This window comes from Lycium barbarum, chromosome 12 (assembly GCF_019175385.1).
Source record: "Lycium barbarum isolate Lr01 chromosome 12, ASM1917538v2, whole genome shotgun sequence".
NCBI classification, from domain to species: Eukaryota; Viridiplantae; Streptophyta; class Magnoliopsida; order Solanales; family Solanaceae; genus Lycium; species Lycium barbarum.
In genome coordinates, this window is record NC_083348.1 from 63,486,139 (window position 1) to 63,513,805 (window position 27,667).

A 27,667-nucleotide genomic window follows, 5' to 3' on the forward strand; every position below is an offset into this window, starting at 1 on the left:
TATAATTAAAGTGTCTCTTAAGAAATAACAGAAATGTGAGATGAGTGATGACATTGTACTAGAATATTCAACAAAAAAGATAATGAAATTGCATAAAATAAGTATTAATTACATGACAAAAATAAAATATAACTAAGATATATATTTTCACTGTCTAAATCAATGCAAAACTAAGAATAGATATCCAACATTATTTTTATTCATAGTGATATAATTGAATTTCTTTTGTTAGCATTAATATTGATTTGTTTTTTGTTTGAACTTTATTTGAGTTGCCAACATTATGGGCTATAAAACTTATTGGACCATTCAAAATTTTAAGTCCAAGCTTGAAATCTATATATAATATAAAGCTAGGCATAGATAAGGTGATGTGACACCTCTCTATGGCTACCATTGCTATTTTTCTTTTTTGTGATTTTTTTTTTTTGCCTTTTCTCCTAATATTATTATTAAACTTATTTTTAAAAATCTAAAAGTGGCTAATTAATTACATTATTAAATGAAGAAATAATTGCATTATTAAATGAGGAGGACATTTAGTCCTCTACGGCCTATTCCCCTAAAATTGTAACTGCATACCATTTATATTTATATCATTAAATTTTCAAACATAATCTCCTCAATTACCTAAGTAAATGCAAAAAACGTTCAGGAAATGAAAGATCAAAAAATTATTCAACAACGTGGGTTTTTTTGTTAAAAAGCTCTTTGGATGAATCTAATTTACTCTATGCTCTCTCATCATGTTATGAGAAGGGTCATAACTATTAGCAAGAGAATGCATATTGAAGTTTGGCCAAATCCATCGATAGACATTTGTGATCGTTCATTTCTTTCACTTGAACACCTTAAGTGCTCCTTGTTCCTATTGAGCACTTAGATTATCCGAATTTTGTTCCAATTAGACACTTTTTGCTGAGTTGACAAGTTGCATGAGTTTCACATCAAACAAGCGCGTAAAGGGCTTCAATTTTACAATTTTTTTATTTTTTTAATCTCTTCCTCCTTCTCTCTCCTTCCACACTTCCTCCACCATAAATCACCACTCTGCCACCAACATCCAACCTTCCCTTCTTTCTTACTAACATGGCTAACTTTTCAGCAATCCCTTTCTTTACTCCCACCATTTTTAGTTTCAAAATTAATGAAGAGAGGAGATGGTGAACAAATTATTGGCCAAATTGAGTTCAACAATGGAGATTTAAAGGGCAATGGTGGGTATGGACGGCAACAGAAAATTGGTGGTTCTAATGGACAATGGTGGTTCTTATTCCAGTTGATCCTTACGACCTAAATCTTTAATCCAATGCTATTTCCACTAAATTTTACGGATCAATAAATTGTACGGATTGATCCTTTCAAGCAAGGATAACAGTGGTAATAACTTCAAAATGCTCACTTAAAAAGAATATAACAAAAATTCAAGCAATATAACACCAACAAGAATGGCCAATTCATATTGACCTTCAATTAATTCCTCTCCTTTAAATTGAATAGAGGAACCTCTAAAGTAGGTGTACAACAACAAATCATTTAAAGCTCGCGAATCCAGACCGACGACCTCAAAAGTTAGATCCCAGAACAGATCCGTCTCGCCTGAATTTAAAAAGGAGATGTCGCCTGATTCGGAGCTCGTTTTGGGTGCTTCTGTTGGTTCTCATATGGTGGTTGTTGGAGCAGACGTGAGGCAGTAGTAGAGGATAGAAAGGGAAACGAGGGGTGGGGTAGGTGGGGCTGTGGGGGTGGGTTTAGAAAATAGGTATTTTTGTTTATGATTTTGCTGAATAAATAGTTTTTTCTTTTCTTTTTTCTTATAATTTATTTTTAAATTATTATTTTGCACCAAATGCCACATGTCCTCTTTTAATTAGTCATCATGCCACGTCACCGCGAGTGTCTTTCACACACTTTGTAATAATAGCTGATTATAAAAAAAAGTGCTTAATTGGAACAAAATTCGGGTAGTCTAAGTGCTCAATAGGAACAAAGGGCACTTAAGGCGTTCAAGTGAAAGAAGTGGATGATCACAGATATCTTTCGATGGGTTTGGCCTTGAAGTTTTATACTGTCAATGAATGTCCATAATGTGACAGTGTGGGATTAGTATATACTATAATTCAGAAATTTCATGTCTTCTCCATGCCTACGTTTTCATTTTTCACCAATACTATAGACTAAATGTCATTTTCGCGCAGCATTTTCTGTACGAAGACATGACTAATTGCTTGGATCAAGATAATCTTCATATAGTTACATGTCAACAATGAATAAAATGGTTGATGTATAGTTCATAATGGTATGTCGTTAAATTTTTCCTTATCTTTATTGTGTCTACCTGTTTTTTTTTTTTTTTTTCCAGCGTTTCTTATTGCTTGTGTACTTCTTCCTCCTCACAAAATTTTCATCTTTAATCACAAGAGAAACAATAAGGCATATAGGTAATAACATTGCCTACGAAAGCGAGCTGATCAATTGGACTACAATTCCAGGCGCTCTACCTCTCTCTGATTTGCATTGAGGAGACTCCTCAATCCCTCTTTTGTGTTAATCTTCTATTTTTCTTTTTCTCTTTGAGTGAGTTTTTGTAAGTTATTTTTCAACTTTATAGGGATGAAGATAGGAGTCTTTGATACTACGTAAATTTGTTGCAAGACATGAAGAATCAACGAATATCAACTCTCTTTGCTCCTAGGCGCTATAACAAAAACTATTTTGTAACCATATATTAGAAGTTTTCCAAATATTAAAGATCGGAGGCGTAACCAGAATTTCAACTTTACAGGTTATATTATACTGATATTACAGAATATTATCAATCCAGATAGAGAAATTAGGTGCGTAGGGTCTGAACCCACATGCAAAGTAGTTAAAATGTGATGGTCTCTACATGAAATTACGTTTTTTCAATTTATATTAGCATTACTGAAATTGCAATTATTTGCTAGCAAAATATGTTACATTATCTTTTTATTCATTTTTTATAATTTTGAGTTTATTATTGCATTTTAAGAAATCCCTTGATGAAGGGGATCAGCCTGATAATTGGCAAAAATATTTATGCTTGCTAAGGTTTTTTTTTTTTTTTTTTTGGAGTGCTTATAAACCAAGGTTTAAAACAAAAACAAAAAGGAGAACTAATAAGGTTCTCTAGAAAAGTTCAACCGAAGCTAAAAGAAATTGAAGATTAATATTAATATTAATGAGTCCCATATTAAAAATTATACTAAGAAAACTAATTATAAACTCGCTAAAGCAATTTTGCATATTTCATTCTCTTTTAAAATTGAAGATACAAATAAGGTGAATAATGAAAATTGGATGGCATGAAAAGAAAACTTTATACACTAAATTTAGTGATTGTGTTGTAGGAAAAGCAAAAAAATATTTTTAAAAAATTGTTTTTCACGATGGATTTTATTCATTTTGGAGAGAGTTGAAGTTGCACTTCTTAGACGAAAGACTTTTATTTTTTCTATTCTTTTTTCTTTTCTTATTAAAACCCATCTAAATATAAGAAATGATAGACTCATATTTTTATGCTATCTAATTTTATTTGTGAAATTAATACTTGGTTGGATTCGAACAAGACAAGGCGGCAATTACTTCTATATAAAATTAGCAATCTTTTTCATTATTAAATTCCAAAAGTCTCTAAATATTATTAGTAATAAATATTATTATTTACAATAACTAATAATATTGTTTCCAAATTACATATATAATAACTACTAATAGTTTTTTCTCTATCCCGAAATTTCTAATACAACTACTATAATTTAACAATATTTACATTTTCGCGCGGATACATTCATTAGTAATAGGTAAAAGTCAAAAACTGAAAAAGTTTAAGAAATATTTATAAATTGCATTACAAATAAATATTTTTATGTATAAAATATTTTTAAAAGTTGTATATATATATATATATATATATATATATATATATTGTTCGGTTGGTTTTACTTTTTCTAGGTAAAACCAAACCAAACCAATTATGATCGGTTTTTTTTTCCAACACCAAACCAAGTCAAACCAAACCACTAGTCAATTTTTTTTTTCTCTGTTTGACTCGAATTATCGGTTTGGTGCGGATGGTCAATTTTCTTTGCACGACCCTATTTGGATGTGTGAGACTTAAGGATTTGACTCCTCTTCATTTTTCATTGTCTCCATTTTCCCAAGTTCTTGGACGAGAGACATATGTCCAATTTTAAAATTAATGGTTTAGATTTAGTGAATAAAAAGCTAGCCTTAATCATGATTAGGATGGTAAATAATTCATATATTTGCTCCCAAATATACGGGAATCTCACAATTCTAGCGACTATACTTATTCTTTTATTATGTTACCATTTGCTTTGTTTAAATATTCCGAAATCTGATTGCTACATTAGCTATAATACATGCACGATTGGAAAAAAAATACTGTACAAAATTCTAGCAAAATCTTTAAGCGGGAGGATCCTAACTTATTTGCTTGTCTTTAAACATTGGCATTCCTTCCTTTCACAGAGCATCCAAATTAGGCTAAAACATTATATCATCAAAAATATATTCAAAAAAACGTTATATTATATTGGAGTATAAGATTGCACTAGTAGCATTTTCTATACTGTTGGTATATATTGTTATCAAACTGTATTAAAAAATATACTTAAACAGAAATTGAAACAAATTTCAGAAACGAAAAACAGAAGAACAACATATGAAAATATTTGTAGAAATTAAATCGAGACCACTGAATGCATAGTGTGTCCTTAAGGAAATTATTCTCTCAATGTACCCGAGGTGTTGGAATATATCCTCTCAGGATAGAATGATTTACTCACTGGTGTAGCGGTACAGCAAACTCCGGCAAACATCGAACCAGTCGAAGGCAGTATATCACACAAGAAATTTTATATGAAGGACTGGCGATGACGATAACGCGAGAGGAGGTCCTCTTCTCAACTCTTTATGGGCTAGAAGATATGCTTCTCTATATGAGCACAAAAACTTTTCTTTCCACTACCAATGTGGTAGAAATGCTTCATCCAAAAGCAATAAAGAAACAATTCAAAATTTTCATTTTCCCTCCATATTTTCTTCTCTCCATTTCCCATTTATCTGCACTTTAAAACCCAACATATATCAGCTAAACTATATACATAAAACGTTATAATCTAAACAAGTTGTCCATTTGTTAACTACTTTGACAAATAGTAGAAGCACGATCGAGTGCTATTGGTCAAAGCACATGTAATGACAGTGAGCCATATCATTAGTATATAAGATTGCACTAGTAACAATTTCTTCTCCTGCCATTTCCCATGATATATTCCATCAAGTAGCTAGTTTCTTACAGTAATCTCAAAATGATAGTGGATCCGGACAAGCATCCATCTTTTTGCAAACTATTATTTAAACAAGGTTTTATGGATAAAATAGTAAGTATATAATTCATTTTACATTTCTTTTCTTCTTTCTACGTTGAATCTATTAATTATACGGAAAAAGTCCAAAAATATCCCTAACGTATGGGAAATGACTCATAAATACCCTCCATCCACCTATTGGTTCAAAAATACCCCGCCATCCATCTATTTGGTCCAAAAATACCCCCAACCTATTTTTTTGGCACAACAATACCCCTCAAACTAACACCCTAATTTTGATGGTATTATTTTTTCAATTTTAAAATGCCACGTGGCTTGTTTTGATTGGACGCATATATTATGTAATTTAAAAATTAAACCCCACCCATTGAGTAACTTAAACCCACTTCAAATTGCAGATGTATGTATATATATTATTATATAAATAAAGATATCTTGTAATAATTATAATTAAATTAAGAATTTGAATTCTAATTAGATAATATTTATTATTAATAGAATTTGAAGAATTTAAAATTATTAGTATAGATCTAAGTATCTATATATCTAAATCTAACTGAGTACGTATAATAAGTGCAAAGAATGTGGAGCTAAATAAATGGACTTATTCATCTCCTACATGAGAAAGATATGTATGATAATAAACTTTATTACTTTTGTTCTTGTCTTCTAATTTTCAAAAAATAGATAAAGAGTTTTTTTTTTTTTACAGATTATCGAAAGATTCGTTCGAATCCGATCCAACATGAATTTTTAGCTAAAATGGTTTTTCGGTAGATAGGGAAAGATACAAAACTCTATTATCTATATTTAAATTTCAAAGTATATACCTAAGACAAGAAGAAATTCATATATATATATATATATATATGTGTGTGTGATGAGCCGCCATGGTATTGTTCCTAATCGAGCCGGCATTGATGTACTCAAAAGTTACTGTATGAAGAGCAGCTAGAGTTCTCCCAAGAAGGAAACCACCTAATGCCACATGAAAGTTCAAAACTTACTCTCCTCAGAGACTAACACAAGAGAGAACGCAGACTATCAAATAATACCCGGACTAGCTCACTTATGGGAACATCATTTCCGATGAATTATTTATCAGAAGAATTAATACTTGAAATTTAATTTCAATAACTTCTTTTCATCATCATGCACTAACATAAAAGGGTATATGCAACAGCTTAGACAATTTGGAACAAAAATTTGTCCAAGGCAATTTGGAACAAAAATTTGTCCAAGGGATTAATTAGCTCAACAACATCTACCTGATTTTAAATAGGCACCAAAATGCAAATTCTTAATGATTGGCAGCAGAATTACAGGTCCTTTTATTAAGCTTCCATAACATCTCGGGAAAATCAAGATAAACCATGCGACATTGATGATGATAATTTGAGCACTGGATGTCGTTGGCGCTGAGAATGAAATGTGGGTTTAAAAAAAATGGGTCAACGGGTTTGGGTTTCAAAGTGGGTGGGGTTTAATTTTAAAATTAAATAATATATGTGGTCAATCAAAACAAGTCACGTGGCATTTTAAAATTGGAAAAATACCATAAAAATTAGGGTGTTAATTTGAGGGGTATTCTTGAGCCAAAAAAATAGGTTGGGGGTATTTTTGGACCAAATAGGTGGATGGAGGGGTATTTTTGGACTAATAGGTGGACAACTTCGAATATGGAATTCAAAGGGATCAAATAGGAAAGGATACTCTGAATCATAGAACTATAATGAAATAAACGATCAACCAATATTTATCGAATTTGAAAAAGAGTCGGAAGAAATGGTTCGAGCCTCTTATTTTGATTTCTCGAACCGAGAGATCCATGAATCGGAATCCTGATGCATATAGATACAAATGGTCCAATGGGAGCAAGAATTTCCAGGAACATTTGGAACAATCCGTTTCGGAGCAGAAGAGCTGTTTTCAAGTAGTGTTCGATCAATTACGTTCCATTTCCCATACGTTAGGGATATTTTTGGACCTTTTCCGTTAATTATATTCTTCCTCTAACTCAATTTTCCTAAACTTGATAATTTGATTTGTTAATTATCTAATGCCGCCTGTTTTCATCAAAGAAAACAAGAAGATGTTGGCCAAGACTTGCTTACTGAAAACAAATGTAGTTGGGATGTCATGGGAAGCAAAAATAGTGAGAAAAAAGTCCAATTACTTCGTATGTGAAGGAGACTGGCCACAATTTGTGGTGCCACAAATTGGAGTTAGGTGACATTTTGCTCTTCTTTCTCATTGATGAATCAACGTTCCAAGTCCTGCTTTACACCCAGAAAAGTTATAAAAACTCTGGCGAGAGAGGAGTATTTCAGGAGCTCAGCAGTTCCGCGGAAGAGGAACATAATGTTGATATCGGAAGAAAATCGAAGAAAATTAAAATGGAGACAAAAGAATCATCAGGTAATTATGTCGATTTCCTTAGGCATTTGGGTACTTATTTAACTGTTTTCAGCTTAATGATCTATAGATGCATATAGGTTATACCGTGTTTTTGTTAAGTGCTACTATTGTCACAAATTTTTGAAGTTTCGACCTTTAGTCTAGTGTTGGAGACTTGCATATCAATGTGAGTATATAACGTGTAAGCCTTTAAATGAGTAGTTATACATTAACAATTTAGATTACTTTATTCTATGTACGATCAGATTATTTAAAAAAGATAATCTGGGGTAATCCACATCCATAATAAGTGGCATAAATCAGTAATCTGGAAAATAAGGAAAGTTACATGTTCTAAGTAGTAAAAAAGTTCTTTACATTTTATACATGTTGCAGAGGAGGAGGAAGTTGAGGGTACAAGTGAAGAAACAATCCAAAGAAGAACAGATTTAGTGTGGTGAACTTGAAAAATAAAGATCCATACTATGAAATGGTTGTAAGAAAGACATTCAAAATTTATGGTAAGATTAAACATTTTATGTTCTTTTAAATTGGTTTTTCATCAACTTTTTTTAATTTTATTATTGTGTTCCAATAATTTGTTACGTTTTTTTTTTTTTAAACTTTTCTTAATGGTTTTTCATTATTTTTTTAGTTATTGTGTTCAAATAATTTTGCACTTCTATTGTATGGTTGGTAGACGGTAGCAACTTTACAATAAAATAATATCAGCACCCACGACCTTAAAATTCTGGATCCGCCACTGTTCTGATATAGGGACTGCCATTGCACCTGATCAAGCAACTTATTCAAAGTCTAGAGCTAATGTTGCTAAAATAAAAATTGAGATAGACTCGCTCAAACCAAGACTGGATCAAATATGGGTTGGTTTTAACAGACTGGATGGCTCTTCTGATGGTATATGGTTGGATATTGAATATGAGAGAATCCCAAGCTATTGTCTTTATTGCAAATTTCTAGGGCATCTAGAATCTCAGTGTAGAAACAAGGCCAGAGATGACAGGATTAAAGCCCAGAAAGATGAATAAGCCAAGCAGAACAAAGCTCAAAAAAATGATGATGGATTCCAAACTGTTAACAGAAGAAACTTCTTTAGGGACAGGAGACAAGTCTATCAACAAAAGGAGGATGATCAGGTTATTAACAAAGACAAGAACACCACCAAACCTCTACCAAACCAATCTAAAAATATTGCTATCCCCAACAACTCTAATCCCACTCAACCACCCAACTCTTTTAACCCCGACAGTTCCAATATCAATGGGAACCACAACATCAGCAGAAGCAACAAAGGCATTATCACCAAAGAACGCTCCGGTGAGAATAGACTCCCCATCATCCATGAAGTTCCTGGTAAAGGAAAAGATAAGGTTTTGGATGCTCCTGTTATCAATGATAAGGCTAAGGATCATGTTGTTGCTATCAACATCAATGGAAATATCAAACAAAGAAGAAGGAGGAGCAGGAAAGCAAAAAATGATTCAAATCAAAATATTGAGCAGCTTTACCAAATCACTGATCTTACTGTTGACTCTTAGGCTAATTCTATTGATCATCGTAGTGATATTGTTCCGGAAGCTCAGAATTTCAACATCACTGATAAACAAAACCTTCCCAATCACAATATCCCTCCACAATCCAAACAATCTACCAACAATAATGATGCCCCGAGTGCCAGTAAAAACCTTGACCAAATAAATAATGATCAGAATTGCAATACTGATCTTGTCCAAGTACAGATAACCCATCATCACCCAATTGATCCAGGTGAAGTACAAAAAAATTCAAGAAACTTATCAGTGGCACCAACTTAGATACAAACCATACAAGTGAGGATGATTATCATTTTAACCGTGGAGATATGGCAGAAACTTCTGAATAAAGGGTTGATAGCTCTGAAGATGAAGATTATGTGTCTGAAAGCTCAATCTCTAGTGAGGAATTTGAAAGTTTTCAAAGTGAAGATCTCAACAGTGATGATCAAGTCAATAAGATTGAAATCCCTTTAATTGATGTTGATGTTGCTGCTGCATACGATGATATTATAAATACTGGTCAACTTTCCCCTAGAGAGAGAGGAAGAGGAAGAGGTAGAGGGAGATGATACAACAGGGGTGGTGGCAGGAACACCTCTGCAGGAAGAGGAAACAATCAGCAAAACTCCAAGCCCCCTAAGGCTTCAAAGTTACAGAACCCATCTACTCCTTAATCATGTTTTAGACACTATATTGGAATATCAGGAGCATCAGACCTAATGGTGCTGTTGAGAGGATTAAACAAATTATTTCTACTGAAAAGCTTCCTATATTACCTTGAGTGAACCTTTTCACAAGATTGAAAAACTGGAAAAATACAAAAGGATCCTTAGATACCATCATGCTTACTCTAATTGTAATAGTCAGATATGGATTTTTTGGGATGACAACACTGATTGCACCATTATGGATGAAGATGATCAACAAATTACTTGCTCTATCAATTTTAATGGCATCCCTTTTCTCCTTACTTTTGTTTATGCAAAATGTGATGCCAACATGAGGGATTCTCTTTGGGATAAACTCAGAAATATTAGCAGTAATTACAATCTCCCTTGGATGGTCACTAGTGACTTTAATTGCATCATAGACCCTATTGAAAAGAAGGGTGGAACTCCTCATAGAATGTCCAAAAGCTTTTCTTTTATCCAATGTATTATGGATTGTGACTTGCTTGATCCTTGTTTTTCTAGCTCTGATTTCACTTGGTGTACTGGATGGGACCTTGATAGAAGAGTTTGGCAAAGGCTTCATAGATCCCTTGTTAATCATGATTGGATGAATTTATTCAGTTCCACCAATAGCAGTCATCTTGCAAGAAATGGATCTGATCATTCTCCTCTTCTTATCAGTGCTATGAACAATGCCAATGCTCATATTAAGTATTTCAGGTTCTTAGATTTCTGGGTTGATGAACCAGATTTCTTAGATGTGCTAAAACAAGCTTGGTTGATTGACACTCAAGGTTCACCTCTTTGGAGATTCCACATGAAGCTCAAGAACACCTGTAAATGTCTCTCCAATTGGTCAAAAAACATAGTTGGTAACATTTTTGACATTAGAAAATCTCTGGAAAAAAAAGTTTTTGAACTGGAGCAGGCAAATGTTTTGGACAACACTGAGAGCAACAGAGCTGAACTTAATAGAGCCAATGTTGATCTCATTAGAGCTCTTAAGAAAGAAGAAAAATTCTGGCATCAGAAATCAGGGATCAAATGGTTTGTTGAGGGTGAAATTTTTATCATTCTTGTTGGGACATTATTAAAGATGATTTATTTCTAATGATTCTTGATTTTTTTGCAGGTTCACCTATTCCAAGATCTCTCACACACGCCTGTCTCATTATGATACCTAAAGTGGCATCTCCTCAGCTTTTTACTGATCTTAGACCAATAAGTCTAAGCAATTTTTCTTTTAAGATCATTTCTAAACTTATGAATCATAGGCTTATTCCTTTAATGCAAAAAGTAATCTCTCCTTCTCAAACAGATTTTATTAAAGGAAGATCTATATCTGATAACATCATGATGACTCAGGAACTAGTCCATAACATTAACCAGTCACCCCAATATGGAAATGTTGTCATGAAACTGGATATGGAAAAAGCCTTTGATAGGGTGGAATGGGAATATCTTTGCCTTGTTTTTTAGACATATGGGCTTTTCAGAACTCTGGGTTGATAGAGTTTGGAGACTCATCTCCAATGTCTGGTACTCTATTAACGTTAATAGTATCAGAAAAGGTTTCTTTAAGTCTACAAGGGGCATAAAATAGGGTGATCCCTTATCTCCCTTTTTATTTGTTATTGGAGCTGAGCTTTTATCAAGGCTCATGAATAAACTCCCCGATACCACTTTTATCTCCTATTCTGTTGATAGATTAGGGCCTCAAATTACTCATCTTTGTTATGCTGATGACGCTATTCGTTTTTCATCAGGTGATCAAAGCTCACTATTACAAATGATGCATAATCTTGAGCAATATAAGAATAACTCAGGGCAAAAAATCAACAAAAGCAAATCTGGTTTCTACGCATCCAAAAACCTGGATGAGAACCATATTAATACCATCTGTAACATCATTGGCTTTAATCACTACTCATTTCCTATGCAATACTTGGGTTGTCCCATTTACTTAGGAAAGAAAAATGGTGGAGTACTTCAATAATATTGTTGTTAAAATTGCCAATAGGCTTCAAGGATGTCATGGAAAATTACTTTCCTATGGTGGTAAAGCTGTTTTAATTAAATCAATTTTGCATTCTCTTACTTTGCATTTAATCTCTGTTATTCATCCCCCTAAAACTGCTTTACTTCAAATTGAGAAGATTATTGTTAATTTCTTCTGGGGTAAATATGACAGCAAGCCCAACCTTCATTGGATAGCTTGGGATAAATTATGTTATCCTACCTCTAAAGGATGGATTGGTCTTAGATCTCTTACTGACTTTTGTATTTCTTTTAGTGCAAAAGCATGGTGGAACTTCAGGACAAAAAACAACCTGCTAAGGGAATTGCTGGAAGCAAAATACAGCAAAAGAAAGCATGCCATTCTCAGAAACTGGTCCTATGGCCAATCTCATGTTTGGAGAAGACTGATGCAGATCAAAACCAAAGCTGAACAAAATATCTTGTGGAAAATTGGAACAGGAGATGTTGTATCATGTTGGCGGGACAACTGGACCGGAAAGGGATCTCTTGCTATGTTAACTCACAGATATAATGCTCCTAGAAGTTATTCAGTCAACAACTTCTTTCTCAATGATGGGTGGCATATTGTTAAGCTCAGACATAGCCTCCCCAACAACATTGTCATTGATATTTTGGATATTAAAATTCATCATGGGAGAAATGATTGGCCAATCTGGACCCTTAATTCCAATGGTGAATTCTCTTGCAAATCATCCTGGCATTATCTTTGAAAGAAGAAACCCAAATCTTTTAGTGCTGGTATGACTTGGCACAAGTATATACCTTTCAAGATCTCCTTCTTTATGATCAGAATGCTTCATAATAGTCTTCCCACTGATGATGCTTTGAAGAAGTTCAAAATCAACATTACCTCCTGATGCTTCTGCTGTACAATTCACAAAATTGAAACAATTATGCACCTTATTTGTGAAGGCATGATTGCCAGACAAATCTGGGCATATTTTGGACAATGTTGTGACATTCACATAAAGGACGACAGTATAAGGCAAATGATTATGTCCTGGTGGCTTTCCAAAACTAACAACAATATTCATTCAACCCTTATCCAATGCCTTCCTATTATTATTTCTTGGGAAATTTGGAAGAGTAGATGCAATGCTATTTTTTACAACACTACCATGACTAGCTAATCCATTATTTACCAGGTTATCAAGTATGTTTTTATCATCCTTCACTATCAGTTTCCTGATACTCAACTTCCTGTCAAATGGATAAAGATTTGTACTACTATTGAGAAGGACAAACATGCACTCATTATTCATCCTATCCAATGGATGAAACCAGAGCAAGGATGGATGAAACTTAACATTGATGGCTGCTCCAAAGGTAATCTAGGCAGTTTTGGTGGAGGTGGAATCCTTAGGGACAATGCTGGAAATTTCCTAGCTGCTTTTGCAGAATTTTATGGTATTGAGTCCAACAATATGGCCGAAGCAAAAGCACTTCTGACTGGTGTTACTCTATGTTTAAGAATGGGCCTGTACAAAGTCATTGTGGAATCTGACTCTGAGCTTATTATCAACATGATTACTCATAAAATAAAGACTCATTGGAAATTCTCCTATATCATTGATCAGATTAACAAACTCTCCAGCAATGCTGATTTTGCTTTTGTTCATATTTACAGAGAGGGTAATGTGGTTGCTGACAAACTTGCCAACATTGGTGAATTCCTTAAGAACTCTGTTGTCCAAACTGATTCTGTGCCTAGTTTAGTTAAGTCACTCGTCAGGATGGATCTTCAAGGAGCCATCAATTTCAGAATAAAGTCAAGAAAATCTCATTTTATTTTTAATGATGCCAACTCCTGAGGACATTGACATCAGGTTTATGATCTTGTTTATAGTTTTAACAACTCTGGACTATCCCTATGAGGCTGGAAGTTGTGTTCTTTGCCCTTCCCCTCATCTTTTGTATATCATAGTGACTAACATCACCTAATCATGTTATTTGGGAGGCTATGGTTTATGTCATCCTCCATATACTTATTCTGTTTGATAATATATAGGTCCAGGGTCATGCCTAAACCCTAACATCCACCAATCGTGGACTTTTGCTGGAGAAAAAAAACTCTTATTAAGTGTTAAGTGATAAAATCCCAATATCTATTTAATTAGGGGTAATTTAGTCAAATTATCTATTTTTGCCTAGAAATTAGTATTTTTTTAAGGGGTGTGCAAATGATTAAGTGGACACTCTTTTTATCCGAACGGAGTACTATATAATTTATCTCATGTTTTTATTTTAACGGTAGAAAATCACACTCAAAAGAGCATTTAGGCAATGAAATATAGACTATTAATCTCTAGTTCTATTGAGCTGATGTTTTTCTTTCATGGTTTGTTCAAAAGGATCATGATTTTTTTACAATTATTGATGGCAAATTCAACTTAGGGAATTGTTTGACTCCCTCAATTCACATGTGATCAATCCACGTATTGAATGGGTTAATACGTTTTAAACCTCCAATGGGTTGAAACGAGTTAAGAAAATGTGTTATTACATTAACCAAATAATTTGAGACTTCTATACTACAGAACAACCGAAATTTGTATAATTATTTTATAATTCGTTTAGGCCAAATAGCTTGACGAACACTTCTACTTGTCTCGCTTTGAGAAGCCGCCCCTAAACTTCATGGTTTTTCAGTGACCATCTCAAGTTGTTCAAGCTCACTATTTAAATGTATCTGACCATTGACCGAGACTCTGTGGCATATTAGAGGTTTAGTTACATAAGAGTGTGATGTACACGCATTAAAGGGCGCGAACCCTCAAATAATGCTGCAACGATTATATTTTGGTTTAAGAGTTTTTTTTTTCTTCTTCTTCTTCTTCTTCTTCTTCTTCTTCTTCTTCTTCTTCTTCTTCGTTGTTGACATTGTTGGGTATCTCCGTTAAAGCTCCATAGCTTCCGTTTGATATTTGGACTTTTTTCAGCCTTTTCAGCCTCTAACCCAAGCTATAAAAACTCTATTGTTGCTAGAATAGAAATGCTACCTATGTTTATTCTACAGAGGTTATTAATGGACTTCTAAAGGGGATTAATAAGCTTGAATGTCTCCTAGGATGAGTTGGAAGCTGGAAATTGGTGTGCCATATTTGTGGTTGTTGTTGCATTTTATTTAGGTTGTTTTGGGTTTTAAAAATATTTTTAGGCTTGTTATTTGTTATGTTTATGTTAATGTTAATGTTGGAAAAGGTATATGCTGCATTTAATGTTGGTTTGATTCACTTGTTAATAAGCTCCATATTATATTGTAGGTTAGATTGTTGTAATGCTATCCTGCACATGAAATGTAACAAAATGTTTATCTTGAACATGAAATGTTATGAAAATAGAAAGAGTGTAACGACCTGCTTCGTCGTTATGCGAAATTTTGCCATTCTACCCTTGCTAGTACTTTCCTGAGGTTCGGAATGAGCAAACTTAAATAGATTGGGGTGTGTTTTATGTTGTGTTTTGTGACTTATAAGTGACTCTGTGATGTGTTTTTAACTTGGTTGTTTGTTGGCTTGTGTTCTTAGGGCCTTAGAATGATTTTGAGAGACTAAGTATAAAAATTGGTAAATTTCATGCTCACTGCCCAAAATTCATCGCTGCAGCGGAAGGATTCCCGCTGCCACGGTACCGCTGCAACGAGGAGGGGTCCTGCTGCAGCGAAGAGTGGGGTTTTCAAGTGCCTTCTGCAGCGAGGGTGGTTCTCACTGCAGCGAGGTCACTACAGCAGTCCTTATTAAGTCAGAAATCCGATTTAAATACTTTATTTCGACCCGACTCGTCACATAATCCCAAAAATAGTTCCCAAGAGCATAGAGGCGACTTTATAAGGCTAGGGCACTATTCTCCATCAAAGGTAAGCCTTAATCACTAACTTACTTCGCGTAATGTTCTTATTCGATTCTTGTTTCAATCAAAAGACCCTTAATGGGAATTGATAATAGAACACAAATACCAAGGAAACCCTAGAATATTAATGGGTATTGTTTATTGTTGTTTAATGTTATTTAATTTTCTAAGAGTAGAGATTATCGCTTCATAGCATGAGAACATGATATTCAATATTGGTGGGAATTGGTTATTGAGACCTAGGGTTCCAATAAAAATGGAAACTTTGGCTAAAATCAGATTGTAGGGTTGAAATGATTAGAGAACCCATTAATTGATTCAATATGATGCTTGAGACTAGCATTAGGATGATTATGATCCTAAGGATAATCAACCCATTGATTAAGGGTAGAATTGGTGGGGTTGCCATCCCCAAATTGTTATTGTTAAGTGATGATCCTTTACTTACTTAGAATTGTAATTCTATACTTTGAATGTTCCGAAGCTTTGAGGAAAGGAAAAGCTATTGCGGAGTGATTGCATTGTTTCAGTTTGGCTTCGAGGTAGGTTACGGTTTACTTAAGTTAGACTTTGATTAGTTAATTGTATATGTCATAGAATCTATCGGAGAAAGCATGTCTAGGACTTCGGACATGGAGTTTGGGTGATTGTTGTTAGTTATATGATTAAATTGTGTGAATTGTAATCTTGATACCGTTGCAAGGAAGGTGTTCATTTATACCCTTCAGAGACTGATTGAGATAGCTTCATACTATATTATTATTGAGCAGATTATTTGTGGGTCTTATTGTGACTTGTGTTATTTGTTTATACTTCATTGATGTTGACTTGATGCGTATTCATGAGTCATTTCTTGCGATTTGATTATGAGACGTTGTTGATGATGATTGAGATGGAACATATACATCTTTTAAGGCACATTTGACAGGGGGTGATGATGTAGCTTAGAGTGAGCTCGTGGTCCGAGGTTCGTTCCGAAACGAGAAATACATGGACACCATGGGTCCCCTGCAGGTCATGGCTATTTGGGGAAAACATTACCATTTAGCATGTGTGTACAGATATGTGATAGAGTTGGAATTTTATTGTTTATTTTATTTCCTTAGCTAGGGTATTGGTGTTCCATTGTTGATAATTGGTGACTTATTCTGAGAGTGGACTATTTGAGGGTATTATTTGCGATACATGTTTGTTGTTCCTGTCTGCCTATTTCCTTTATTTTATGTATGTATGTATGTATGTATGTATGATACTAATCTTAGTCGGCCTATGATACCTACCAATACGTATTGTTTGTACTGACCTACACTTGCTGCACTTTTTTGTGAGGGCAGACTTTGAGCTAGAAACGTCTTCCAGACCTCGCATCTAGTTGAGGTTATTCACTACAAGATCAGAGGGTAAGCTCCTATCCGTACCATGCCGCTTGAAGATCTTTCTTTATTTCAGATGTCTATTTTCATCCAAGACATCATGTTTATTTTTAGACAGTATCTCTTTTTTTAGACATTGTTGGTTAGAGTCCTTGTACGGTGACTTTTAGATTTTGGGGATGTAATAGCTAGAATTCCGCACTTGCTATTTAATTGTTTTATTGTCAGACATTTTTTCCCTTTATTCGTGAGCAATGGTTATTAATTGTTTAAGTAATTAAAATTGACTTGATAATGGGTTATGGCATTGGTTTCGCCCACAATAGGACTAGTGTGGGTGCCACTCATGTCTGTTTGGGACGTGACAAAGAGTAACTTCAATACCTATTGCATTACCACAAAAATAGAAGCATCTCATTTCATAATACAAGACTTAACATAAGGGCCACTAACAATAAGTAGGCCATGAGTTAAACAAAAAGATCAACTATTATCTGTTTTACGTAGTTAACAAAACCATACATATCCTGTTATAACATAAAAGTCTTCCACAATCACTACATAAACAAAGAACTGCATAAACTAGCTGCCTTGGGTGCTCAGTGTGCCTTAAATGCTTGGTGTGTACTCTTAGCATTAGTTTGTTGTATAGCTTGACATGACTTTTTCCTTTGTTTTCTCAGCTGCCTTTGAGTAACTGTATTTCTTACTTTCCACCAAAGCGCAGGGGGTTTGAACCCGATATCAATATTGGTAGTGGTTGAACTTTTGTTGTTTGCGAAATCATGAATCACTCTATTATTAAGTCGAAACATTACAACAAATATTTACATAATATATACGGAAAAGGTTCAAAATGTCCTTAACGTATTAGAAATCGTTCGAAAAAAATACTCTCCTTCTACCTATTAGATCAAATTTGCCCTCGTCCCCCTAAGGTCTATTTGGATAACAAATGCCCTCAGCGTCTCCTCACAATGTTTTTCTCTCCTCTGCTTTTTTAGTTTCCAATAAATCGCTAAGATTACAATGCTTGTTAAAAGTAGAGCAAAAAACTTGAGATGGTTGAGACGAAGTATGTTGATGTCCTTCAAAGTGAGCCTTTAAATAGACTTCAAAAACTGCCCGTTACGCTCTCTGACAGTTATGGCAACCCAAGAGTATTGATTTTGGAAAAAAGGATTTGATTTGTCCTATTTTCAAGAATAAGATTTAGCTTCCATTGATGGCACTGTAGAGATCTTTAGGTCTTGATTTGCAGTGATCTTTAATTGCTCGTTTCCTTCTAGGACTTCGTTGATTGAGCAAACGTTAACTCTTTGATACTTGTTTCCTTTGACAACCTTCAATTCTCCTTAAATCTTGCTTCGTAATAAGCGCTGAGATCTCTTTCCTTAATTGCTTTCTTGACTTTCTTATTGTTCGTATTTCTTTATTTCTTTCCATCTTTGTTGCTGAAAAACTTGTTAATTTATGCAAGTCCTTTGGTAGCGGATCTTATTTTATTTCGACTTCACTTACTTTATAAATGAGTAAGTCGGCTTTCCATATGTGGCTTCTGTCTTTAATGCTTTGATGGAGCCTTTCTTCTCCTTTCTAGCTTTTTATAAATATTTTCCTGTACAACTAAATTGATCATCATTAAAATCTTACCCCTAACAATCTCTGCTTTTTTGTGATGACAATTTAAGAGTCACAAGTGTAGTCAACTTTCCTGAGTTTTAGTCGACTCTCATCTTCTGAATCTAGAAGTTTTATTAGCTTTTAATCAAGTCGACTTGAAGTTGAAAACTCCCCCTGAGTAGTTGACAAAGTTGCCTTGTGCTCCCCCTTTGACATCAGCAAAAGTGAAAGACAACAGGTAAAAACAAACATAATGACCAGAAGATAACATTAGTAAATAAGGAGATAAACATTCTTTCGGGATACATATCCAACAACTAAATAAGGAGATAAACATTCTTTCGGGATACATATCCAACAACCAAACAATAAAACAACAAAGGTCGTTAACTATCCCCTATCCAGGCATAAAACATTAGTAACAGACATCCAACAAAACACTTATATTATCTAAGGAAGTAAGTCAGAGTTTTGACGATGACATCCTCATAGTAATAAACATCATAGTCACATAGGTAGCAAATTCTTCAAATTTGATAGAGACAATTGTGGAGAATTCTCGGTGCTATTTTAAATCTTGGCGCCTTAATGACCTGATCCAGTTTAATGCGGATGCGAGCAACTTCTTCACCAGCCTCTTTTGTGACCTTTCGAACCTTCTCTATCTAAAATTAAGTGGCAACCAGGACATCTTAAAGGAGTTCAGTTTGTCATCCAATGCAGTCAACTTAAAAAAAATATTTCGCTAAAGTTATCAATTGTATAAAGATTGGAGGAAGTAGAGGGCTTAAATTTGGATGGGGCAAGGGCCAAAGAACAATCTGACTCATTTTTAAGAACCCAAGAGTCATCAATATGGGTGCATCCTATTCTGAAAAAGACTCTAGAGTTATAACACTTCTTGACATGGAGAGCAGGATATTCATCCATACTGATATTGTTTGCTTCCATTGTGCGAGTAATCATATGCCATAAGGAAGACTAGAGGGATCTGATGCATTTTCCAACATATAGTTTTAATGACAAGAGAAGAAAGCTTGATTTTGCGTTAGTAACAAAATAATAAGTAAGAAGGATATCACGCTGAGTAAGGGTGGAAAGAGAACCTGCTTTTCATTCATGTATAATTAGAGATGGAAAAATCTACTCATTTTTAGTAATTTATTTAACTTGACTAAGTTTAAACAATTTGATTATGAATAACTTGTTGAATTGACCGAACATGTTTGCATTTGAAATAACCCGCCAACTTATTGGGTCAAAACAGGTCAAAATAGTGTGTCCAGATGGATCAAAATGCAATTCAAACATAAATAATTACAAAAATAGATGAAAAATTGAATGATCACAGACAAATTGAGTTATGACTTGTTACCTGAAATTCATGTTAAAGCCACTCATCATAGCAGCTTCGAGATGATAGAACAACTCATTTGGTGGAAATACGGGTATGAATAACTCGATGTTGGTGCATAGTTGATCCGCGAACTTGGGCCGATGCAGTAAATGCGATGGAATATGGTACAACTGTTTCAGCAATTAGATCTTATAATCAACAAATCGCCGAGAAACAAGTAGTTTCTAGTGATGAATATGCTCTGAAAGTGATAGTCATCAGAATTTACTGAAATTAAAGATCAATCCGAAAAATAGTGTAAATTCTGTGGAAAAATTCACCCCCAAATTTCATATTCAATCATGAAAAGAGTAATTGTGCTAATAGGGTTCCAAATGGGTAATGTTCTTACACAGATATGGGATATAAGAAAAATGAAAGCAGACAGCGAAAGAGTAGCCTCAATTCCTTCTCACATTGTTTCGTCTCCGCCCCGTGACGATGATTATCCACATTTTTCACCTCTCGGACTGCCCACTGTGCTGGCCTCGATTTTAATGATAAATTTTGCACCAACGCCAAGTTATTCATACCGCTATTTTCCAACGCCGAGTTTGCACCAACTCTGATTCTCGTCGGCATGAAGATCGAGTTGCAATTTTGAATTCTTAGCTCCTTTCCCTTTCTAGAATAGGTTTTCTTTCCTTCTCTTTCTAGAAGTAGGTTCCCTTTTTCTTCTATTTATTTGATACTCACTTTTGATTTTTAATAAAACAGCCTTAGTGGTTGTTTTAAAAAAAAAAAAACAGTCGAGTCACGCTATTTTGACCTATTTTGGACCAATAAATTTATGGGTCTTTTCAAATGCAACTTGTTCAGTCAAGTCAACAAGTTGATCATAATCAAATTTTTTAAACTTAGTCTAGTTAAATAGGTTACCAAAAAATGAGTTGATTTGGCAACCTTTAAATTTACATGAACGAAAGGATGTGGCAAATGATGATGGTCCTGATTAGAGGCTGAAAATTAGTAGGTAGTTGAGCGTTATCACACTTTTCGGTGGGATTAGGCTTGGTGGTTGTCGGGAGCATCGTCTATGGCATAATATTAGCCTTATTCATGTCGGTCTTGCTTTTGATATATGTTACCATATGTTGTTTATTGTGTTTCAGTTATCGCACTATTTCGTTGATGTTACTATTTCTTTTTCTGAGAACATTGTATTGTTTTCCTTATTGGTTGCTATGTTTTCTTTACTAACGTGTTTCCTTTTTAATGACAACTTTGATTTACTGCACTTAAGTAGATGATATTTCGGAAACAGTCTCTCTACTTTCACGAGGTAGGGGTAAGGTCTGCATACACTTTACCCTTCGTAGCAGAGGCCAATCAACCATATTGGGTGGGGGCTTTGAGTATTGAGTATGAAATTTTTTAAGTCCTCATGAGTATCGTATGAAATTCTATGAACGCTTTGATCCAACAAAATAATGACATTATCCATGACAAATTTTGCACACCTAATCAAGCCAGTTATTTAATGTTATATAAACTTGAGCTATTCCTAAAGCTAAAATTAGAAGGATATCTTTGACAATATTTATCAAGGGACCGAATGAAGTTCTTGAACTATTCATTAAACAATGGTATTGACAAGAACAAATGAAAGGAAAAAACTTGTAAGTGATCTTTTCCATGTTGACCAAGATAATTAAATTTTATGACTAGACTTGTCATTAGTCTTCATAATATAAATATTGCACTTGATTTTCCCTCGATGTAATGGATAAACTTATAGGACAGATGGGTAAATTTGTGAAATTAGTTGAAGTTCTTCTTTTTATTTTCACTCGCTGTCTCATACCAACATTTGATCTCCATTAATTTAGTTTTATGTTAGGTAAGTGATAGTTCCAAATGCATTCATGTTTTGATGATTGTTAAACTGTTTCAGAACCAAATAAAAACCTGGTCTGTAATCTGCTCTCTGTGCACCTTACACTGTCGACAGAGACAACTGTAAAGCCGAGCCACTTGCTACACACAAGTACAACTGTGAGTTGACCCATGATTTTGGCCAAAATTGAAAAGTGGTCTTTTTTCACCCCACATGCACCCATTATATATACAACATGATGGCAACATATTTAGTAGACTTGAGAACCGAATCTAAATCGTGCAAAGTTGCCGACACAAGATCTCAAGATCTCTCAAGAATAAATTTACTTTCAAGCTGAAGAACCAGACCCTGATAGGAGTTTAATCCATGTTCTTTAGGTTGTTGTAAATCTTTGTTCTTTTGTGCTTAAACTGAAAACCTACTCTTCTTGTTTAGAAGTTTTTTGTAGGTATCTAAAATTCTCAAAGTGTGCTTGTTGGAAGTGTGTTTCCTCAAGCTGTTGAGTGGTACATTTGGCTAGGATTAGTCTATGCGTATTAGTGGTCCTTAGCTAGAGTTAGCTAAGTGGAGTGACTTACAATCGGAATATTACAAGGGTGGAAGGACTATGGGGATTAGTTCCTAGGTTGCATAAGCGTTATTGTAAGGGTGAGGGATTATGGGAGTTAGTTCCTAGTTTACGATAGAATTGTAACCTGAAGTTGCTCGTTGTAGTGGAGTTGAAATCTTACAAGGGTAGGCCGTGGTTTTTAATCCCTTGAGCACGGTGTTTTACACGTAAATATCCTATGTTGATTCTCGTACTGCACTGCATAAGGGGACTGGTACACAACCAGGTCCTTCATATACTATTTGGTGAGCGTATAACTTGTACTAGTTAGTATCAGAGCTAGCCCTTTTTAAAATTAACACCTAGAATGGTTCATTCTAATGGCTGTCTTATCAAACATAGAAGGAGAATCCAGCACATCATCATCAAACCTAAGGAGAAAATGTGTTTTTACAAAGGAAATATGGGATGCCTGCCAAATGCTCTACTCAAAATATGATTTTTCATAATGAACATTGGTGAATCAGTTCATGACATGCATACTAGAGTCACCTCAATTATAAATGAACTTCACTATGTGGGGTCAATCATGGAGACATGGCTTCTTGTTCACAAAATACTTGATGCACTTCCAGAATCCTAGTTGAACCAAGTTAATATCATCACTGAAACCAAGGATCTCGAAAATCTGACCATTGAGGAACTCATTAGCTACCTCAAGATACATGAGATTACTAGAAAGTCAGATTTGGAAGAAAAGAAGGCAAATGAAGAGAAAACAAATGATCTGGATAATGAAAGTAGAAGAGATCCAAGCTACGATGATGAATCTCTAAAGAGAAGAAACCATGAGAAAGATCTCACGAAAAATCACCATGAGGACAACACAGAAACTTCAACGGATGGGTCATACTATGTTTCAAGTAAACAGTCTGACACTAGAAGAAAAAGAAAAAAGGTTGAAGTTAATCTTCTTGATGAACAAGTAAGGATAAAGGGATGTCCCATAAGAGATTAGTCTCCTTGATTAAGAAATTGTTAGATGAGCGTGATGAACTCATTGACGAAAAGAAGGAGATAATTAAAAAACTTGACAGTACCGAGCAAAAGAGAGATCATATGGTGGTGTGCATTATAGATCTGAGTGAACAGGTTGAAGAAGCTACAAGAGAGAATGCAGAAAGGAAATTACTGAAAATGACTAAGTCAAGAGGAGTGGTACAATATTGTAAAAAGTATTTTTCAGAAATATCTAACTCATTTCTATACTGTTACAGGTATACACACATGGATATCTCAGAACACATGAGCAATAGTGACATGGCACATTTTAGAGTCTTTATCGAAATAATCTCAGAGACTTGGTCTCTGTAGCCTAGGTTATTAGCCTTTTCAGCATTTGCATAAAATTGAAAAATGTCATTTAAGTGCCAAGTTAGCTTTTTTAAAATCCTCCCTAAACATGCAACATCTTCTCTATATCGACCCGACCCATTCATCTCTGTTCTTTCTCTAAAAAAAAACCCTCGATGACATTCCCCTTCTTCTCAATTGAAATTGAAAGCCCAAACATATTCTCTCACCTCTCCTCTTCAATTGCAAACCTGATCTCTCTCTTTCTCTCTCTCTCTCTTAAAACTCTTCCAATTCCTTCTCAAATCAAACAATCGACTATGTCGAGTGAAGAATTGACTACTCAAAATCCTAAATCAAACCAACCCATGCTCTCCCCAAAATTCTTTGTCTCCAGTCAAACTCGCATAAAAACTGTACCCTCTTCAATCACCTCTGTCCAAATCGAAAAACCTGATTCTGTCAGCAGTGGGTATACAGTGTCAGTGTCTAAGTACTTTCAAACGACTGACGATAGAGAAGAACAGGAAAATGGTATCGAAGTTACTAGTCAACCCTTATAGAACACAGAGAAATTAAATCAAGCTAAAGAGGCCCTGGTCTCTTCAGGGTGTGTTGAAAGAAATGTCATGAATGACAAAGAAGAACAAATCACTCAGATTGATAAAAACAATGTGGAAAAAGGTAATTCTTTTTTTGTTAAACTTGGTAAAAGAGTAGAGGAATCAATGGATGAGTCTCCCATAAAAGTAGATTGTACTATTTATCGGATTGGTCAGGGACGTTTTTCTAGGATGAGTAGTGATGTTTCTCTTATGGAAGAACTTTCTCAGACCATGTGTACCATGAGTAAGTTAGAAAATTTGAGGTCCTCAACATAAACAAATGAGAGACCAGTTCCCTCTTCACGAGGAACCCTTGAAACTGGACCCATGACAGCTCCATTGTGGGATGAGGCACCAGGGTCATCTGGGAGGAACCTAGACCTTATCCTAAGTCCTGAGCCTGTACTTCATGATGTAATACCTCTTACTGAGATGTCACCAGAGAAGGATCATGGTCGACGTACGTATGCTGATGAATCTGATGAAGATGAGATACCTTTTGTCTTTCAAATTAAGAAAAGGTCAAAGGTCAAAGAAATCAAAGGACTCATATCCTCGGTGAGAACTACCGTTTGTTAAACCGCACCAAGAATCAGGCAGAGTAAGTATGCAGCAAAGGCAGCCCTTTAATCAGCTCTTCAAGCAAGTAAATCCAAGGGCAGGAAAAAAGCTAGGGGTTCTCAGACGAAGAGTAGATTAATTGATGAAATAGAGTTAGTAGATATGGAGACTGAAGTTGCCAAAGGAAATGATAAAGAGAAAAAGGCAGAAGAGGAAGATGTCTTACTTATGAGGGAAATTGCTAAGAAAAAGGAAAATAGGAGGAACAGAAAGTCAAAAGTCACATTAGCTAAGGGTGACAGGTCGACAAATGAATCAAACCCTTCAAAGAAGAGAAAGAGTGAGATGATTCATATATCTGGTTCCTTACACGAGCAAAAGGTGATCAAAGTGAAATTAAGAGAAGGGAATCTCTAGGGAAACAAAAGGTGTTGCTGGGAAGGGTGTTTGACCCTGAAGTTGCAGAAAAATATGGAATGAGAGAACTTACTGAAATTGTCAAATTTTTGGGATAGAGTCATCTCTTTGCTCCACTTGTACCGAGTGTGTATGAGGAACAAGTCTCTGAATTCTATGCAAATCTATGCTACTCTAATGATCTCAGTACTCTCATTGCATCAGTTAGTGGAACTAAATTTGTGTTGGAAGAAAAAAATATTGGGAGAAATTTTGAAAGTTCCCACTAAAGGGTTGAGAACTATAAATGGAAAGGCAGCAGCTTCAAGGGACTTCAAAGTTATGATAGTCAATAATGGGGTAAGGGATGCCGGGTCAAGGGCTAGACTTTTGAAGAAAGAGCTGAGAGGAGAGTTTCAGATCATGTTTGAAATGGTGAACAAAGCTCTGCTTCTAAGAAAAGAGGGTCGCACCAAGACCTCGATTAAAAATCTGGTCATCATGGAGGTACTGACTAACTACCAACCCATCAACCTTCCTACTATTATAATTGAACATATCATCAAGGTTAAGAAGGCACCAGGGGGTCAACATGGGCTTCCATATGGTTTTCTTCTGACCAGAGTATTTGCTCACTTCAAAGTTAGGACAATCAATGCTACTATTGGCACTAAGGAGCATATGTTTTCCCTGGGAACTATGGAAGAGTGTGAGTGTATACCTAAGAAAAGTGGTGTAGGAAGTGTCTCCACAATCTCAAAAGTGCTTGAAGCCCAAGAAATCACTACTTCTGAACTACAAAGGGTAAAGGCTGTGAATGCTGTCCTTCAAACTCAGTTATCTGAAAAAGAGAAAGAAGTTAGTTCTCAGGGTGCTCTGAAAGCTGCAAAATTGGAAATTGAGAGGCTTAAGTCAGATAATGAGAGGCTCTCATTAAAGGCGGATGAGCTTAAAGATCAGATGATAGAGGACCAGAGAGTCAACGGTGAACGAATGAACAATCTCCTCAAAGATCTGGCCTAAAATACACGGAAGCCCAATGCTCCTTAGCTTGTTCATATCAAATTCATCTTCCTGAGCCTTTTTGAATCCTATTCCCGATTTTCTGTTTCTGTGTGAAAATGTTCTGGCTATAATGACATATTTCTCCTTTATGCATTCTCCGTTTTGGCTACTATGCTATATATCTGTATTACCCGTTTGGTCTTTTTACTCTATTCTTTGCCAGTATAACTGCCTGCATATCTCTCTTACTTCTCATGATAGTGTTACCCTTGTGGCTATGAGTTGATATATCTAGACTTCTTTTTTGCTATGTTTTAATCCTTTTGATGATGCCAAAAAGGGGAAGATGAACATGCACCGTGATTAAGAGGCAATAAGAACTGGAAGATTGATATGTGATGATATTGCGGCAATGTTCGTCTTCCAGTTGAAAATGATATTATGTTGCAAACATTTTGCAGGTGCCTTGACAATGATGGTCTGCTTCGCAGGGGGAACAAGTGGGAAGCTGGTTCTCAGGGGGAACATATTCTATGAGTTTGACATCATCAAAAAGGGGGAAATTGATGTTCCAAAGGCATTCGTGTTTTGATAATTGTCGAATAGTTTTAGATCCAGATAGAGACCTGGTCTGTAATCTGCTCTCTATGCACCTTGCACTGTCAATAGAGACAGCTGTAAAGCCGAGCCACTTGCTACACACAAGTACAACTGTGAGTTGGCCCATGCTTTTGGCCAAAATTGAAGAGTGGTCTCTTTCCAGCCGACATGCTCCCACTATATGTACAACATGATGGCAACATATTTAGTAGACTTGAGAACCGAATCTAAATCATGCAAAGATGTCGACACAAGTTCTCAAGATCTCTCAAGAACAAAGTTACTTTCAAGCTGAAGAACCAGATCCTGATAAGAGTTTAATCCATGTTCTTTAGGTTGTTGTAAATCTTTGTTCTTTTGTGCTTAAACTGAAAACATACTCTTCTTGTTTAGAAACTATTTGTAAGTATCTAAAATTCTCAAAGTGTGTTTCCTCAGGCTGTTGAGTAGTACATTAGGCTACGATTAGTCTAA

The 27,667-nt window shown here is 35.1% G+C and overlaps 1 long non-coding RNA gene across 1 annotated transcript; it reads right to left on the minus strand.

Annotated features, from left to right (window-relative positions):
- Positions 1–19,180: 19,180 nt before the first annotated feature.
- On the minus strand, positions 19,181–20,927 carry LOC132623528 (uncharacterized). Its single transcript, XR_009576272.1, has 3 exons — positions 20,636–20,927; positions 20,263–20,414; positions 19,181–19,552 (listed from the first exon to the last, which is right to left on the minus strand). It is a non-coding gene; the product is annotated as an uncharacterized LOC132623528 (long non-coding RNA).
- Between the last annotated feature and the right edge of the window lie 6,740 nt (positions 20,928–27,667).